The sequence below is a fragment of the Sciurus vulgaris genome (assembly GCF_902686455.1).
Source record: "Sciurus vulgaris genome assembly, chromosome: X".
In the NCBI taxonomy this organism is placed as follows: Eukaryota; Metazoa; Chordata; class Mammalia; order Rodentia; family Sciuridae; genus Sciurus; species Sciurus vulgaris.
This window is the reverse complement of record NC_136471.1, coordinates 101,429,950-101,448,400: the sequence shown is the minus strand read 5'-3', so window position 1 is coordinate 101,448,400 and position 18,451 is coordinate 101,429,950.

The window sequence follows — 18,451 nt, the reverse complement described above, 5'->3', positions numbered from 1 at the left end:
TGTGTCAATTGTGGCTTTTCTTTACTCTAGGATCCAAACTTTTACAAGAACATTTATATGGAATGTTGCTGCATGGCAGGACAGAAGATACCTTTGGAAAGCCATGCCATGTCCTTTAAATTTTTGTTCAGCAGTGATGCATTTCATTGACCAAATAAGGTTTATGGTAATTAAACTGATTTATGTTTTTATCTAAAGGACAATCTAAAAACATAAATCTAACATATTCTGAATGGCCTGAACATTACCTATAAACTGAAAACAGCCATAAGATTTCAGATCTTGCACTGACTTCTGTGATTAGATGGTCCCAAATCTTACCACCAGGTTGTTTTATTAGCACTCCTTAAGCAATTGAAGCCAGTTGGAAAACACAAATGATACTGTTGTCTTTGCCCTAGTTGAAACCAAATGACATCATCCATATACAATGAAGATGTTCCAGGGCTTTGAATAAAGAAGTGGGAGGATTTAGTCATCACAGGTGCATTGCAATGTAGGTGTGCCAAAACCAACAACCACCATCACAAAACCTGTGCCATAACATTTAATGCTGTACTTACATTTAAGATGAAAATTTAGTTTCAGCCAGTTATCTGTCATGTTAAATTACTGTTGTTAATTTGGCTTTTATTTCTTTGGTAGTTTTGTTTTTATTTCATTTGTAAAGTTATTTTAGTATATGGGTATGTAAGACATTTAATCATAAAAAGATTGTTTTACATTTATATTTGTCTATAATTAAATAAAACATTGATAAAATAATTTAAGATTTTTTCCCTTTAAAGGTATACTCATAAATTACTAAATTTTGATAAATACTGAGATAGACAATGGGAACTCATTGAAGAATTTTGTGGATATGAGTGACATAGTTGGAGTTTTGCCTGAGAAAACTGGTTTGACAACAATATGACATGCTTACTAAAGAAGAAAGATAGGGAAAGGAGTGAGAATACAATTTTGAGAACCTAGGTGTATGCTACTAAGAGTTTATGGGAATGCAAAGGAAGGGTTAGATGGAAGAGACGTGGGTACAGGAGGATTAATGGCACTTTTCTGGGACTACTTTTATGGAGGAGGGGAGGAGAGGAAAGGATTAATGCTCTTTGAGACTATATATATATATATATATATATATATATATATTTAGTTGTAGAAGGACACAATATCTTTATTTTATTTATTTATTTATATGTGCTGCTGAGGGTCAAACCCAGTGCCTCATGCATGCTAGGCTACCACTGAGCTACAACCCTAGCCCTCTTTGAGAGTTTTATTTCTTGTTAAGGAAAGAATAGTAATACCATGAGTAGAAAATGGAGAAGAAATCAGTTTGGCATAAACAAAGTGTTTGACTTTAGACATGATTTTCACAATTAATAATAGTTTTCAAAACATGTGAAAATAAACAGTTTTTAAAGTATATGAAGATAAAAAGAAAGAAGTTTTTTTTCATGAGGAATACTAGTAATTTTCCTATAAATAATTATTTTAAAAAATATTTCTAGCACCTAGTTGATTGCTTGGGCTATAGTATGCATTCAATAAATGTTAGATGAACTGTATTTGTTGATGTGAGTAGAATAGGGCTACTTAAAATTGATTAATCACCTTGATTTCCACTTCTGGCATTATGGCTGAATAAGAGCTTTGAAGAAACCTGCTGCTTCAAAACAACCATATTATGCATAGTACACACTTTTGAAGACATTATTTGTTACAAGAAGAAAGGGATACCTGGGGGTAGGAAGGATAGTAGAATAAATTGGAAATTGTGACCATATGTGCATATATGATTACATGACTGGTGTGATTCTACATCATGTACAACTAGAAGAATGAGAAGTTATACTCCATGTATGTATGATGTGTCAAAGTGCATTCTACTGTCATGTATTACTAATTAGAACAAATTTTAAAAAAGAAGGGAATATCTTTTGGGAATATTACACACTTGCCATAAACTGGAGCTATTGTGATAAAGAATTAAGACCAGAGAAGTGTATCGCTGTAAGGGGAGTATCTGGCTTGAGGGTATATGGCAAAGTGTCACTGATGCTGGGAAACTAATATTTGGAACATGAGGAGGTAGGAATGATGGTCCAGAGACTCTTGAGCTGAACCAGACTGTTCAAGCTGAAGTAATCTCTTGGTTCTCAGCAGATGCAGAAGCATTTTTTTTCTAGAGGAAAGCTACCCCAAAGTTTGCTCACGAAAGTCCAATTGATTAAGTTGAAACAGTGAGTTTGTAATAAAAGATTATGAAACCCACAGTAAAGAAATTCACAATGACAGAAAAATCAACAGAAACAACAAATACTAGATTTGGACCCTCGAAGGATACAGATATGAAAATGATCAGATATTAAACACAGAACCAATAGGTAAAGAAATAAAGGGCGCATCTAAGTGCCCCTCCTGCATGGAAGGAGTTCTATCTCTTCTTTCCTCTTCTCACTTAAAAAAATCTTACTCAATTAGATCCTGTGAGGAATGACCAGGCAGAATTGAAAAAAATACTAGAAATGAAAAATAGAGTTGTCAAAATAAAAAACAATGGATGAATTAAAGAGCATATTAGAAAAAGCTTAAGAGAGAATTAGTCCCCCTCCTGTGTGGCAGGAGTTCTATCTCTTCTTTCCTCTTCTCACTTAAAAAAATCTTACTCTACTTATGAGAGAGAGAGAGAGAGAGAGAGAGAGAGAGAGAGAGAGAGAGAGAGAGAGAGAGAAAGAAAGAGAGAGAGAGAGAGAATGAATGAGAATGAATTAGTGAATGCAATAGCAATATAGAAGGAAATAGGAATGGAAAATAAAGAAAAATAGAGTAGAATAAGAAGTCACATACCTAATCTAAGTGCTAGGAGAGAGTCTAGAAAGGATGAAAGAAAGGTAATATTGAAGGGATGATGGATGTGAATTTTCCAGATCTGATAAAATTATGAATTAATAAACCCAGGAAGCACAACATACTCCAAAGAGGATAAATAAAATACAATTAAAATGATAACCAATTTCCAACAGCAACAGTGGCAATCAAAAAAAAGTGGAGTAGTGTCTTCAAAGGGTTCAAATAAAATACCTGTTAGCTAAGAAATGTGTTACCAGAAGACTGACTTTCAAAATTGAGAGTAAAATTTGGACATTTGTAGTAAACAAAGCCAATCAATGACTGATGCAACCCTACAATATGTACAATCAGAAAAAATGAGAAATTATACTTCATTTATGTATGATCAGAATGTATAAATGCATTCTACTCTCATATATAACTAATTAGAATAAATTAAAAAATTAATGAAAAAGATATTAAAGAAAATAAAATTACCATCCAAGATATCTGCACTAAAAGAAATTCTAAATATTCTTCATGCATTAGAAAAATTATCCCATAGAAACAGTATAAGATATAAGAAAAAATGGTGAAAAATAAAATGATATCTATATAATTTATATTAAAATAACATTAGTTTAAGTATATTATGTATGGATATATATATATATACACACATACACATATACATATATATATCCAAACTAATATTGTATCCTAAAATAATAACATTATTAATTGGGTTTAATTAGACTTTTCAAGCTAAATTTTAATGCTAAAAATTCAGTGCAACTACTAAAAGAATATAAAAGCGTATAAATTTCACATCAGTAGGAAATATAAAGTGGGAAAAATTCAACTGAACAGACTCAATTAGTTGCAAAAAGTATTAAAGGAGAAAAAACACTGAAGTAAAACAAGTCACAAATAAAAATGTGTAGTACAGAAATACATTCATTTATGTTAATCACAATAAACAAATGCAAGAATACAAAATAATAGAAGGCTCAATTCACTAGAATATATAAAAATTCTAGGCTTGTAAGAATCTAATAAAATATCCTGAAAACATGTAAATGAAAATTAATTGAACTATAAGAAAAGAAGTGTAAAAAAACTATCTTAATAGAAGATTTCAATATAAATTTAAGAGTCAATATTTGTGCGAGTCAATTTTTGAATTTTGAACACACACAATTAAAAATCTTGATCAAATGATCATATACAGAACTCCACACAAATCATTAAAGAATACTCATTTTTCTCCATATCATGTGACACATTTAGAAAAATTGATCATTTACTGGTCCATAAAACAAGTTTTAATACATTCCTAATAACTCATATGGACCACATTCTCTTACCATAATGCAATTGATCTAGAAGTCAATAAAAGTATTTAAAATTTCTCATATATTTAGAATTAGCTAAAAACTCTTCCAAATGAATCAGAGAATAAAGCACAATTAAAATTTAAGATGACGATATTACATATAATATTGGGGATATATCAGTATTTATAGGGAACTTTGTAATCTTAAAATGTTTATATTAGAAAAGAAAACAATGGTTTCAATTAATGAGGAAAATTATCAACTAAAAATTATTAAAAGAACAATATAATAAATTAAAATAAGTAGAAGAATGAATAAAGATACCCCAGAGATTAACATAGCCAAATGGAATCTCAGAGTATATTAATAAAAAGATAAAACTTTGCTATACTGATCAAGAATGAAAAGGAGATGTAACTTTAGAAATAGCAGAGATTTAAAAAGTAATTAAAATATGAGAATATTATAAACAACTATTTCTAATCAACTTAAAAATATGAATAAAGTGGAAAAATTTCCTAGAAAATACAACTCACTAAAACTATTTCAAAAAGAAAACCTGAACAATCCTATAACTATTCAAGAAATTGAATTAGTTAAACATTTTCTTACAAACATTACTTTTTACATGCTTTTATAGGTGGGTTTTATTAAAATCGTACCAAAAAGATCATTTTAATTTTATACAAGTCCTTAAACAACATCTTCTAGAAAACTTATTGCTATATTCCCCAAGTTATTGACACCAAAACTAGATGGCAAGAAGTTACAGGCCAATCTCATCGCTGGATATATGCAGAAATCTGATATTAGTAAACCTAATCCAATCATGGATAAGAAATGTAAAAGTTGGATTATTCTCAGGAATGCAATGGATATCTCAGGAAGAGACCCATTCCTATTTGGAACTGACATATGCTGTGACTGATCTTGCAGATGAGTAGGGAAAAGAGAGATTCTTAAACAATTGAAGAGTCTGATGCTGTGGTGCATGCCTATATTCCCAGTGATTTGGGAGGCTGAGGCAGGAGGATCTCAAGTTTGAGGCCAGTCTCAGCAACTTAATAAGACCCTGTCTCAAAATAAAAAATGAAAAGTGTTAAGAATGTAGCTCAGTGGTAGAACACCCTGGGTTCAATCTCTAGTACCACCCCCTCAAAATGTGTGTGTGTGTGTGTGTGTGTGTGTGTGTGTGCAATAAATAAATATTTACTTATTTCAGACCTAAGGACATGGGAGCAGTTCTTAATATAAAAATTTCAACTATAAAACCATTGTTAACACATTTGACTACATTAAAATTAAGAACTTCTGTTTATCAAATGGCAGCTTAACAGCAAATGAAAAATGAAGATTGGGAAAAGATGTTTGCATCACATAAAATTGCCAAAGATTTGCTATTTAAGATAAATGAAGAACTCCTAAGATCCACAAGAGAAGGGCAAAAGCCCATTAAGAAAATGATCAAAGGACATTGGTTAGCATTTTATATATAAATATAAAAGAGACAAATGATCCCTGCCTTTAGGCTGGGTTCCCTAGAAGCCTGAGACAGAGATTCTTGAGCAAGGGGGAGTCTTCTAAGGAGGGACCTATACAGAAGTGAGGAAAAGGTAGAGCAGAGAGAGAAGCTGAACAGAGATATGCTGTGGGATGGCCTTTGTATTCCTGTATCAGTCAGTTATTGTCTGTGAGCTATTTCAAGAATGAAGGTGTGAGCCAGTCTAGCAGCATCTAGGGGGAAAATGCGCTGGTCTAGTAAAGGTGATGTGCACAGGGCACTAATACAGCTACCACAGTCATTCTCATCAGAAGTCAGAGAAATGTAAAGTGTGACTAAGATGAAATGTGATTTTAAAAAGCTACACTTATGCATTGCTGGTGGGGTTGCAAATTAGTGCAGCCACTCTGGAAAGCAGTATGGAGATTCCTTAGAAAACTTGGAATGGAACCACCATTTGACCCAGCTATCCCACTCCTTGGCCTATACCCAAAGGACTTAAAATCAGCATACTACAGAGACACAGCCACATCAATGTTCATTGCTGCTCAATTCACAATAGCCAGATTGTGGAACCAACCTAGATGCCCTTCAGTTGATGAATGGATAAAGAAACTGTGGCATATATATACAATGGAATATTACTCCACCATAAAGAAGAATAAAATTATGGCATTTCCTGGTAAATGGGTGGAATTGGAGAATATCATGCTAAGTGAGATAAGCCAATCCCAAAAAACCAAAGGTTGAATGTTTTCTCTGATAAATGGATGATGAAACATAATGAGGGGGGATGGCGGGGTGGGGCGGAGAGAAGAATGAAGGAACTTTGGATGGTATAGAGGAAAATGGGGTGGGAGGGGGTGGGGGAAGGAAAGATAGTAGAATGAGACAGACAATATTACCCTATGTGTGTGTGTATATATATATATATATATATATATATATATAATTACATGAATGGTGTGAATCTACATGTGTACAACCATAGAAATGAAAAGTTGTACCCCTTTTGTGTATAATGAATCAAAATGCAGTCTGTAAAAATAAGATTTTAAATAAAGAAAAGAAAAAAAAATAAAAATGACTTGGGATATTTCTCAGTGGCTAAGTGTCTCTGGGTTCAATCCCCAATACAAAAAGAGAAAAAAGAAAGCTTATTAAGGTTTAATTTACAGACAGTAACATTCACTAGTTTTCAGTGCATAGTTTGATGAATTTTAGTCATTGCATGCATTTATGTAACATCTACCACAATCAAGATGAAAACTTTTCCATCAAACTAAATGGTTTCCTCATGATGGTTTTGTAGCTGATCCCATCTCTTGGTCCTGGTCTTAGGAACCACTGATCTGTTTTCTATCACTGTGGTTTTGGCTTTTCTAGAATTTCACATAAATGGAGTCAAATAATATTTTTGCTTTTTGTGTTTGACTTCTTTCCCTTAGCTTAATGTTTCTGAGATCACCCACGTTGTTTTGTGTATTAATGTGAAATAACATTTAACTCCACTATATTTGTAACAATGATGCAGTCTGACAATACCAAGTGCTGGAGAGGATTGGATTATTGTTGATTGTAAATCACTGTAATCATTCTCCAAAAAATTTTGGCAGTTACATTGTAAAGTGAAACATTTGTTTACCCTATGATCTAGCAATTCATTTTATGAAAATACTTGAAATAAAACATTTTATACATTTCTAGGAGATAGTCACATAATGAAAAAACAAAAAGTAAAGACCAAAACCATCAAATGTGTATTCACAGAAGAATTGATTAGAGTGTATTATATGTATAACATGGAATATTATACCAGTGAAAATGAATGAGCTACATATCTATGTGACAACATGAATAGGAAAATAGAATAATGAACACAAAATAAAAATATAAATATTTCAGTGGAGAGATAGAAGGATTGGATAAGGATGAAAACATAAGTAGCTGCAAGTTATTTACATTGTTATACTACTTATGTAGTGATGTCAGTAATTTTTATTATAGTCATACTTTATAACTTATTTGGGTGTTTTATTTATGCTTTCACATGAACAAAATATTATAAAATTAAAAATATAATATTAAAGTTTATGATTAACTAGTTGAAGATAATGTTTTTCAAGTAAGTCATTTGACCACAATTTTAATCTACCTTCCTTAAAGAAGCCATAAATTTCTCAAGCTATATATTCACAATAATTCATGTGTCCTATTCATTTTTTTCTGGAAAAGGTCCTAAAGGAAACTTTTAATCATATTTACTTAGCACTTTCTCCTCAAAAAATTACAAATTTTGCACTCAGGTAAACTATTTGAGAATATATTGTCCTGATCTAATAATAGTTCATTAAAATATGACTTCACTTACTTTTCACAGGACTATCATGTTCTGTGAGGTCTCAGAAGATTAAAAACCAAACAAATGAAACTGAACTGAAGCATGACCTATACTGACCAAGTGATGGTTTGTTAAGAAACATCCTTTTATCATCCTTCCAAACACAGATGTCCTTTTCTCTCTAATTCAGACATTTTGGGAGATGATTTTCCAAGAAGTACCTTCTATTATGAAAGTCATTTGAGATGTATTCTGGTTCTCTACTTTCCTGAGAAAAGATCATGGATAAAAATGACCACTGAATTCAGCTGGTCTACCGTCATCAAATAAAATTTACTTTAAACAAAAAAAAAATGAACTTACAATTTTACATAGAAAAGAGATATGTGTTAGGCATGGAGTCCTTCAGTTTTATATTCTATCTCTGTAAAGTTAGGACTTTTCAGTTCTTATTTTGCTTTAGCTCTTGGCAGCATTTATTACTAATGATCATGCTGAACAGGTAAATTTAAAAAGTCCAGTGATCAAGAATAAGATGATAGAAAGGGTGGGGACTGGCTGAAATAAAGAGCTGATTTTTTCTGCTTGAGAATGAACTGAGGTTTTTGGAGTTTTCAAGAAAAACTGCAGCCACATATGTTAACTAGCTACTGAAGCCCAGAAATATTTATCCATTGTGACCTCCATATAATGGAAACTTCATCTCTTTCTTTCCTATAGTTTGGATCTGAACTATCCCCCCAAAGGACCATGTATTAAAGGCTTGGTCTCCTTCCTGTGGCTCTGTTGAGAGGTGGTTCAACAGTTAAATTATAGGACCTGGTGGGAGGAAGTTAGGTCATTGGGTGTGTGCTCTTGAAGGGGACACTGGGACCCTGACCCTTTCTTCTTTCTTGTTCCCTCCCAGCCACCATGCTCTCCCCACCCTGATATTCTGCCTTGCCATAGGTCCCAAAGCAATGGACCAACCAACCATGCACAGAAATGTCCAAAATTGTGAGCCAAACTAAACTTTTGCTCCCTTAAGTTGATTTTCTCAGGTATTTCGTCACTGTGACAGAAAACTCACACATTCTTTCACTCTGTGTTCTGGAATGGTGAGGAATCTTGCTGCTTCAGCTGCAATTGGACTACAATGTCTTTCCCATCTCACTTGCTATTATTTTTGCTGGAATGGTGATACCAGTTCTCTAAGCTGGAAACCAGACACATTTGGTCTTAGAAAATGGGATTATCACTGTAATCTCTCTGGCCCATTATGGGTTAAATAGGCAAAGAGCTCTGGTTTTGCTTGGGAATTAAACAACCTTTTATGCTTCTAAAGGAAACACACTCAGAATTCCAAATAATTGACTTTCAATGTGATTTTAAAAACAAAACCAGCGCCTGAATTGAGAACTTTCTGTTGTAGAAGCTACACATATTTTTTAAAGTGGATTTCTAAAATAATAGCTTTATTTTATTTAGTTTTGTATGTGGTGCTTAGGATTGAACCAAGTGCCTCAAGCATGCTAGGAAGTGTTCCATCACTGAGCCACAATTCCAGCCCAGAAAGCCACACATTTTTTAAAAAGTGTTTTTAAGAAGTGGATGTCCCCTTATTTCCATAGGTCAGCCATATTTTTCTGAATCTTGTTTCATGTGTTTTAGTACATCAATTAAAATAGTTTTCTCTGAAATTATACCAGAACATCTGTCCATGTGTTCATCAATATGTCCAGCTGCTTCTTTGAATAATATGCTTATTTTTATTGTGCTACTGATAAGGTGTTTTGAAAGCATCTGTACTTTCAAACTGTCCTTCTATTTGCTAAGGATTTTTTGTCTACATTGATTAGTATATAGTTTTAATATATGAAAGTTAAATGGAAAGTTCCACTGGCCTGTAAGCTTTTCTACTATACTGTAAGGTCCCATAGGGCAATACTAAATTTTATTTATATTTGGACATCCTTTGCTTAACATTAGTCCTAGATGGTAGATGCTGAAGAATTTTTTTTCTTGCAATGGACTGGAAGACTGTAGTTATACTCCATTTTGAAATGTGTTAAGAGGAATTTAACTCATTATAACTTAACTCATCATAACTTCTTGGCTACTAAGTTTAATCAGGTTAAAAGTCTAGATAATCTGATTAGTGTTTTCAGGAATAAGGAAACTATATGTATTTTTGTGCCTGCTTTCTCACCAAACCCATTTTCTCCTCTTGAGTTCATAGCTAGAGGGCATTGACCAAGACCCTTTGTAGCTGGAAATGGCCTACATTCAAGACAATGGTTTCATATATAACTTCTCATGTGTTTTTGCTACTTGTTGGATGAGTGTGGAGGACTCTGAAAACAGGGGAAGGTGAAGACCCAAGATGGCAGACCTCCTAATCAGGAATGGTCATTTTGGACTTAATATATGAGCAAGAAATAAAATTATTGCATTCAGCCACTGAGATTGAGGAGTTCATCTGTTTTGAAGGTAGTATCATCACAACTAATAAAATTCTGCCTGAACACTATTGAGAATTGTTTTGCCCTTTGTACATGTTGTGTAATGATTATTCTCTGACAGCAATTCTCTAACACCAAGTAGGCATCCTACAATTCAATTCAATTTTGACATTAACTACCTGGAGTTGGTATAGATCCCACATGTTAAAAGACAGTCTCAAGTCTTCCCTCAGATGCCAGCCATAGGTCCTAGTGTTCCCAAGCCAGCCAAATTTGAGGGTTCTCATGACCACTTCTTTCAGATTCAATAATTCACTAGCATGATTCAGAACTCACTGAAAGCACTGTTTTAATGATTAGAATTTTAATATAAAGGATACAACTCAGAAACAAGCCAAAATAAAGAGATGATTAGGGCAAGGTCTGAGCAAGGAGTATGGAGGGGCACAGAGATTTTATGCTTTCTCTTCGTGGAATCAGAGTACACCATTTTCCAAGAACATCAGCATATTTACCAACTTAGAGTCTCAACTGAGCTTCAGGGTCAAGATTTATTTTTTAAGTTTCATTATATAGCATGGCCACTTAAATCATTAGCCATGTGATTGAACTCAGTCTCCAACTCCCTTTCCCTCACTCTAGATTGGGAAGAAAGTTTCAACTTTCAGTCATGGGCTTAGTCTTTCTGGTAACCAGCTCTCATTCTGAAGCTGTCTAGGGAACCCACCATAAGTCATCTTATTATCATAAACTCAGGTATGAATGAAAGAGCTTGTTAGGAATAGAAAAGATAGATACTCCTATCAGATTTCCAAGGGTTTTTGAAGCTTTGTGCCAGGAAAAAGACCAGACATATTCTTTATTGTATCACTGTTAAATGACAAAGGTCAACCCTTTCAGTATAAAAAATAGATTGTTTGAGATTATTGATCAAAGATTCTTTGGACTAGGGCTTGTCCATGAGACATTTCCTGTGTAAGCTCTAAAGTTTTCTGCTTCATAATGGATTTTTTTAGTTTCTCACCCCTATTATAGCTCCCACATGCACTTACTTTCAAGTTAAGTTCATTTTCATGTTTGACTGGTCAGCAGCTTGTTTAACTATTTTAACTTCAACATCCTTTGTGTCATTTCATGTCTGGAATTCTACCACACTGATAATCTACTTGTTGAAATAACATTTATTGCTCTTTTTGATTATAAAATGTACACATGCTAATAATAACATACTGAGAGATAACCACATCATAGTATATTTGTAAGCAGTCTTTTTATATGTATGTATTTGCACATGAACAATTTTTCTGCTTATATCAATTAAATTATATTGCATATAGTATTTGATAATGTGTTTTTCACTTGCCTTTACATCATAGACATTTCTTATGTCATTCAATAGTCTTTGAAACCATTTTCATGGCAATAAAAAGTACACGCACACATACACATATATATGTATATAATTTACTTAGACATTGTTTTAAATATTTGGCTTTTGTATTTTCAGTGTTATAAATAGTATTACGATGACCACCTTTTATATAAATCATTGTGTATATCTTTGACTATTTCTTTAGGATAGATTTATGGATTTTACCATTCCTCTTAAATGAAAAAAATATTATTTCTTGGTTAGTTGCATTTTAAACAACATATGCATCTTTCTGAGGAACAGTTTGATACTAAGTTAAAAAAAAAGAATGAAAATGCTCTATCTTTTAACCTCATTATCCCCCTGTTGGGAAGAAATCCCAGTGAAACTAAATATAAACTAACAAAACCAAGAAATTTGTCCAAAGATACCTATAGCATTGCTTATTTATAGCAGAGAATCATACAGAACTACCCAAATATCTCAAGCTAGATATATGAACTATAAATGTGATTCAAAGATGGAAGTACAATGTTTTGAGTATGCTGCTACTTGGAAATGTATACAAAATAGTGTTAACTGAGAAAAAGACAAGGAACAGAAAGCATACCTTGGCCAACCCTATAATATACTGCTCATTATTAATAAAACTAGATAATTTAGAGTAACTTTGGTATTGGTGATTTAGGCATATGAGAACATCTTCTGTAAGTTTGTTTAAATGTTGTGCCAATTTGCTTTTCTCACTTCCTCAAGTTACCTCAGGGTGCGGGGGTTGGGGGAAGAGAATTTATTGTTTGAATGTCCATGTACTAGAAATAAAGGGTAGAAAGATGTTAGCAATCGATGTGGTTCCAGGAATAAGTCTTTCTCTTAGTTCTGTTTATCTCTGTGCATCATCTGCTTCACAGAAGGATCTGTCCTGACTTGACCCTGATTTGATCTTGCCAACCTTTTTGACATTTGCTTCCTGTCATCCTCCACTCAGTTCTTCCCAAGTCGCTCTTGGAGTGAGGCTCTCTGATTTTCTTGGGGGATTTTTGTTTGAAGCCTGGGTATCTTGAGAGTACTTGCCACTCTAGGGCTTTCTATCGGTTCTTCTCAACTCATTCTACTGATGAATGGTGTAGGACATGGTCACCTGGTTCACCTACAGACCATGTGGTTGCCTCTGTACTTAAGGCAGACATACTGAAAGACATATTGAAGTTTAGTCTATGAAAGCATATGTGTGTTTTAAGTGAGTGATTCTCTAGGTGTTTGAATTTTAAGTTATATAAAGAAGGTATTTGGAATGAGACCTGCCCTTAAGCCATTGAATCATCCAGTTGACTCCTTATTTCACCATAAATGGGTAAAAAAAATCTTACAAGGGTTTTAATCACTAAGGCAGAATACTACTTTGTTGGATCCTTCTTTGAACAAGTTATGAAGGTCAGAAATGGGAAGAAAGACTTGGGAGAGAAAAAAAAAGTCCCAGAAATATCAAGAATGTAACTTGTTTCCTTTCTCTGCAAAGAAACTAGCTTCCCTGAAAATGAAATCTATTATCTATGACTTGTGAATACTATATGGTAACTAAACCATTTGGCCCACCCTGAATTTGTTTTAAAAATTTCCAAGAGTATGAAAATACACTGTGCTTTCAACAGGTCTACTATCTCATGGCTTCAAGGTTGCCCTGGTGTCGGGGGGACTAGCATATAGTTTTTTTTTTTATTTTTGTACCATGGTACCAGGGAATGAACTCAGGGTCACTTAACCACTGAGTCACATCCCCAGCCATTTTTTTGTGTTTTATTTAGAGATAAGGTCTCACTAAATTGCTGAGGCTGGTTTTGAACTCACGATCCTCTTGCCTCAGCCTCCTGAGCAGCTGGTATTACAGAAGTGCACCACCATGGCTGGCTGGCAGGTAGTTTTAAAAGAAAGCATGGAGGATCATGCATATGTAACCAGCTTAATCTGGAAGTGATGATAATCAATTCCACTGAATTCCATTGGCAAGAATTTAGCATAAGATCCCCACTAAATGCATAGGGCTAAATGGATAGGGCTGGAGGTTACTAGTAAATACAGTGTGTCTGGAGAACCACCCTCAACTACAACTCTACTCCATTGAAGAACATATTTTTAGTGGTCAGCTAGGTGTCTCTATTACATTCTCCTAACTTGTTTTCTGGTCTTCTCTGCCTTCTCAAATTAACCTAGCTTGTACATTCACAACGAATTAAGAATCCTAATCACATTAGCTAATTACTTTAAAAAAATCTATGGCTCCTCACTGTTTACCAAGTTAAATATCAACTCCTTATGCTTGGCCTCATCCTACAATACTTTCCCACCTTTTTCAAATGTTTCAGCCAAAATAGGCCACATGCTGTTCTTCAAACACAGGATCTTTGATTCATCCTATGTTCCCATCTGGTACTCTGTCTACCTCTCCATTCTGCCTCTCATGAGTAGTATACATTTTAAATAAATTCAGCATATTTTTCTTATTTTATGCCTTTCTGAGTCCTCCAGTGAGGGCAATCACTGAATTCTAAACTGTCAGTGTCAAAAATGATGTTCCCATTGAATGTTGTAGTACTTGGCAGCAGCAGGAGGCTTGGCCTGCCAGCCTGAGAAATAGGGTTCTTTCATTGACATGTTACAATTAGCACCCATGGAGAAAGCAGCTTACGCACATTCCACTGTTTGTAACTACTACTTGAGAGTGTTGGCATGAAGTTATTTCCTAGGGCATAGTACCTACCAGCTAGAAGTCAGGATTTTACTTGTTTATAAAGCAAAATTTAGGGCATTTGTGCAAAGAATCATCAGAGAAAAAGAACAAACAAACTTGAAACAAGAGACCATATGCAGAATAAAAAAGACAATGAGAAGAGCAATGTAGTAAAGAAACAGAATATTATATGAGGAGTTCTGGAAAGATCTCTTAGCATTTATTACTCTGAGCTTCCTGATGCCAGAAAGCTAATCTAGCTCCTGACACTTGGTTACCTTTATGCCTAGAAACCCAATTTATCAGGTTTTCTTGATTTTATTCCCAGTTGTAAATATTCTACTGTGTTGCCCTCAGGCATATAACAAAATTCATCAGTCTGTGCAGGACAACCTTGGCTATAGTCAGCATTTCCTTCCACTGGAATGACTTCTCAACTCTCCTTTGAGTATCTCAGTCTTTCTCCTGAAGATGTAGATCTGTTAGTTGTCCTTTCAGTTTTGCTTTACTGCATCCTGAATTCATTCTGACTAAGCAGGTTCACGGGACCTACTCATTTTCACAAGAAGTAAGTTCCTAGGGCCTTGCTTAATATTCAGTTGTTGAGTTGAAATAAATGTTAAAACTGAATATGTAAAAGTGATATTCTTACAATTCAAGATATGATGAGCCCAAACTGATATCTAAACTAAATTATTAAGTGGAAAAAAATGCTGGCAGTGTCCCTCCCCCACCAATTATTTCAACTTCCCTTCCCTACATCCATTTGTCCATCTATTATTTACTGTGAGCATAACTCTCTGTTGGGCTTGGTATTTCTGCTAAGATCCTTGGATAAAAGAAACAGGAAGTTTCCCACTGAGCATTTACTCTGTGTTCCTTTTCCAAGCTCCTGGATGTTTTTTGAGCTGTTCTGTTTTGCTTTTAGGTTGAAGCATTGACGTGTGTGTTACTTCCATGATCAAAAACCTTCAGTATTCTTGAAAACAAGCAAAATGTTCCAAATCTCTTAGATAACATAGAAGGAATAAAGTACAAACTTCTCAGTTTGGCATTGGAGGTCCACTATTGTGTGGATCCTAACACTTTCCCCAGCTCATTTCACAGTTCTTTCTTTTATTTAATTATCCTAACTGGCCTTTCTGCAATTCTTGAAATTCTGCCCTGAATGTTCCCACCACAAGATCTTCCCAAAAGTGATCCCCTTTCTCTCAATGTCCTTTTACTCAAATCAGCCTGCCAAAATCCTGATCCTGAAAGGTCCAACACAAATAAAGGAGTCTTAAAGTTTGGTTTCTAAATTTGCACCAAATCAATTTATCTTTCTCTGTGAACACTGATAGTGTTTTGTATGTTATGTTTTTGTTCGTAAACTTCTCTCAAGGTAGTTGTTAAATACACAAACCACTTTAAGGCAATCCATCTTTTCCTTCAATTAAGGATTATGCCTTTCAATTATTGAAGCTCAGAGAACACCTAGATAGTGTTATGCACAATTAGACTTGCAATATTTGCTTGACTTGAATTGGCAATGTTCTGTCATTTAAGGTTTGTAGGGAGGGGAGCACATAACCAGGGAAGAAAGGAGAGATGATAAAGGCCTGCTGGGAAGCTATTATAACTGGGAGATAAAAAGCATTTCTGTTTCAACCAAGGTGTGAGTGGAAAAAGGGAAGGAGATGGATATGAATGTCTATGCAAAAAAACGGATTACAGGACAAAGACAAAGGAACAGAAATAACATCAAGGACTGGAGCCCTAGTGACAGGGAGAATGGGGTCATCCTGAAAAACAGAAAAAGAAAGGAACTCAGAAAAGGGTGGTTTGAGCATAGGGGGAGGGGCAGACAGCAGATAATGAGTTCAGTGGTTTAGATACTTACCTAGATGTACAGGTAGAACCAGGAGAAGGGACATGACAGGTGACTGGAACTATGGCATTGTAGCCTTGGAGAGCCATCAGCTTAGAGGTGATGGTTGGAACTAAAAGAGTGGAAGAAATTTTCCCACCTTGCAGAGTCAGGGAAGAGGGTTAGGAAATAGACCCTAGTGAACCCTGTGTGCTCAGAGCAGTGTCACATGAAACTCCTTTTCTGTAGCAAGATTTGCTGCCAAAGATCATATCTTGTACTTAGCTATTTGATTCATTGTAGCTGTTGAAATTTCTCTGGTCCTGAGTTTTCTTTTCTTCACCCAAGTCTTAAAGAAAGGAAACTATTTCCCAAACCTCCTGATCTTGCCTTTCATAAGGCACCAGATAAAGTAGTTACTTTTTAACCAGAGAGCAAGACCCAATGTACAAATATGAAACATAATGAACTGAATTCTGCATATCAGAATTAAGTGTACTTTGAACTTGGAGTGGTGAGCAAGGAGAAAGACATAACTGGGATGGGAGCTAGCAAAAACAATCCTTGGAAGTTCTGTATTTAGGTAGGAGCTAGCTCAGAAACTCTTAACTCTTTATGAGAAATTACAGAAAGCTTCCTAAATAGACTCAAGAAACATTTATTAAGCATCTATTATGCTCCAGGCTGTGCGATCAATTTTTCATATTTAATTTACCCCCAATAGATGTTCTTTACATTTTCAGAAGAGTGTATCTTGGGTATTTTTGAGATAGTGAACCTAAACTACCTCTGCTAGCTCCATCGCCAGGGACACAGGATGTTGAGACCACCGTGCTCACCAAATAGAAGGTCCCCTTGTATCAGATTCCCCAAACAGTTGAGCCTGAGTTCTTTGCCTGTGTTCTAGCTGCCCAGTCTGGGCTTTGTGGCTTTTGTAGCTTCTTTCTGAAAGATTCACAAATAAGATCCCCTCCTTACATAGGAAAGGGGATCAAATGGTGGGAAGCCTACAAACCATCAACAAAAATCTACTTCAAGGGGCTGGGATTGTAGCTCAGAGGTAGAGTACTTGCCTAGCACATGTGAGGCACTGGGTTCCATCCTTAGCACTGTGTAAAAAATAAATAAAAGTATTGTGTCCATCTGCAACTGCAATGTGTCAAAATACATTCTGTTGTCATGTATAACTAATTAGAACAATTAAAAAATAATAAAACAATATTTTTAAATAATCACTTCAATGAGGACAAATGGAATTTATCTGCTTAAGGATACTGGTATGCAGTGGAACTGAACACAAATCCAGGTCTTCCAATTCTGATGAATCTTTCCATTGCACATCTGCTGTTTTGCTGTAACTATTTGAAAGAGGATAGAGAATACATCTATTTCCTTTCTCCAAAACTCCTCACAATTAATAAGAATTCTTTTTAGAAACTTTAGTGTACCAGACACTGTGCTAGTGATTTATATACATTTTAAAATCTTTGTAAAGTCTTTGGAGATAGATGTTATTGGGAGGAATTAGCATCCTTATTTTATAGATTAAGAGAACTGAGGTTTAGAAATGTTGTGTGAATAGATCCATGATTATCTGTCTATCCAATGACAAAGTTGGAGTTCTTTCTATAACATGGTGCCCTCAGAGGGTAGAGAGGGTCAAAGATTTGAACTTTAGTTTTCCTTTCTTATTTTCCTACCTCCAGTTCCAAATTCAGTGACTGGCACATAGCAGGTTCCTCATCAATGTGTGCTAAATGAATAAGGGTATACTTGAGCTAAGTGGAGAGGGTAGGAAAGAAAATTTCAAAGAGTGACAGTTGGAACTAGCTGGGACCATGCTGGGAAGGAAGTAACAGGACATCATGCAATGAGGTAGAAATTGTCTTTCATTAGATATTTAAAAAGGAAGGCAAATAGGTTAAGAGTTGAGACACATTTAGAAAGCTTACCCTGTGTGGGGCATTCCACCTAGAAGTATCAAAGCCCAACTTCCTTGCCTTACATCTGAACAACTAGGTGTTGTAATTTACACTCCAGAGTTGTCTTT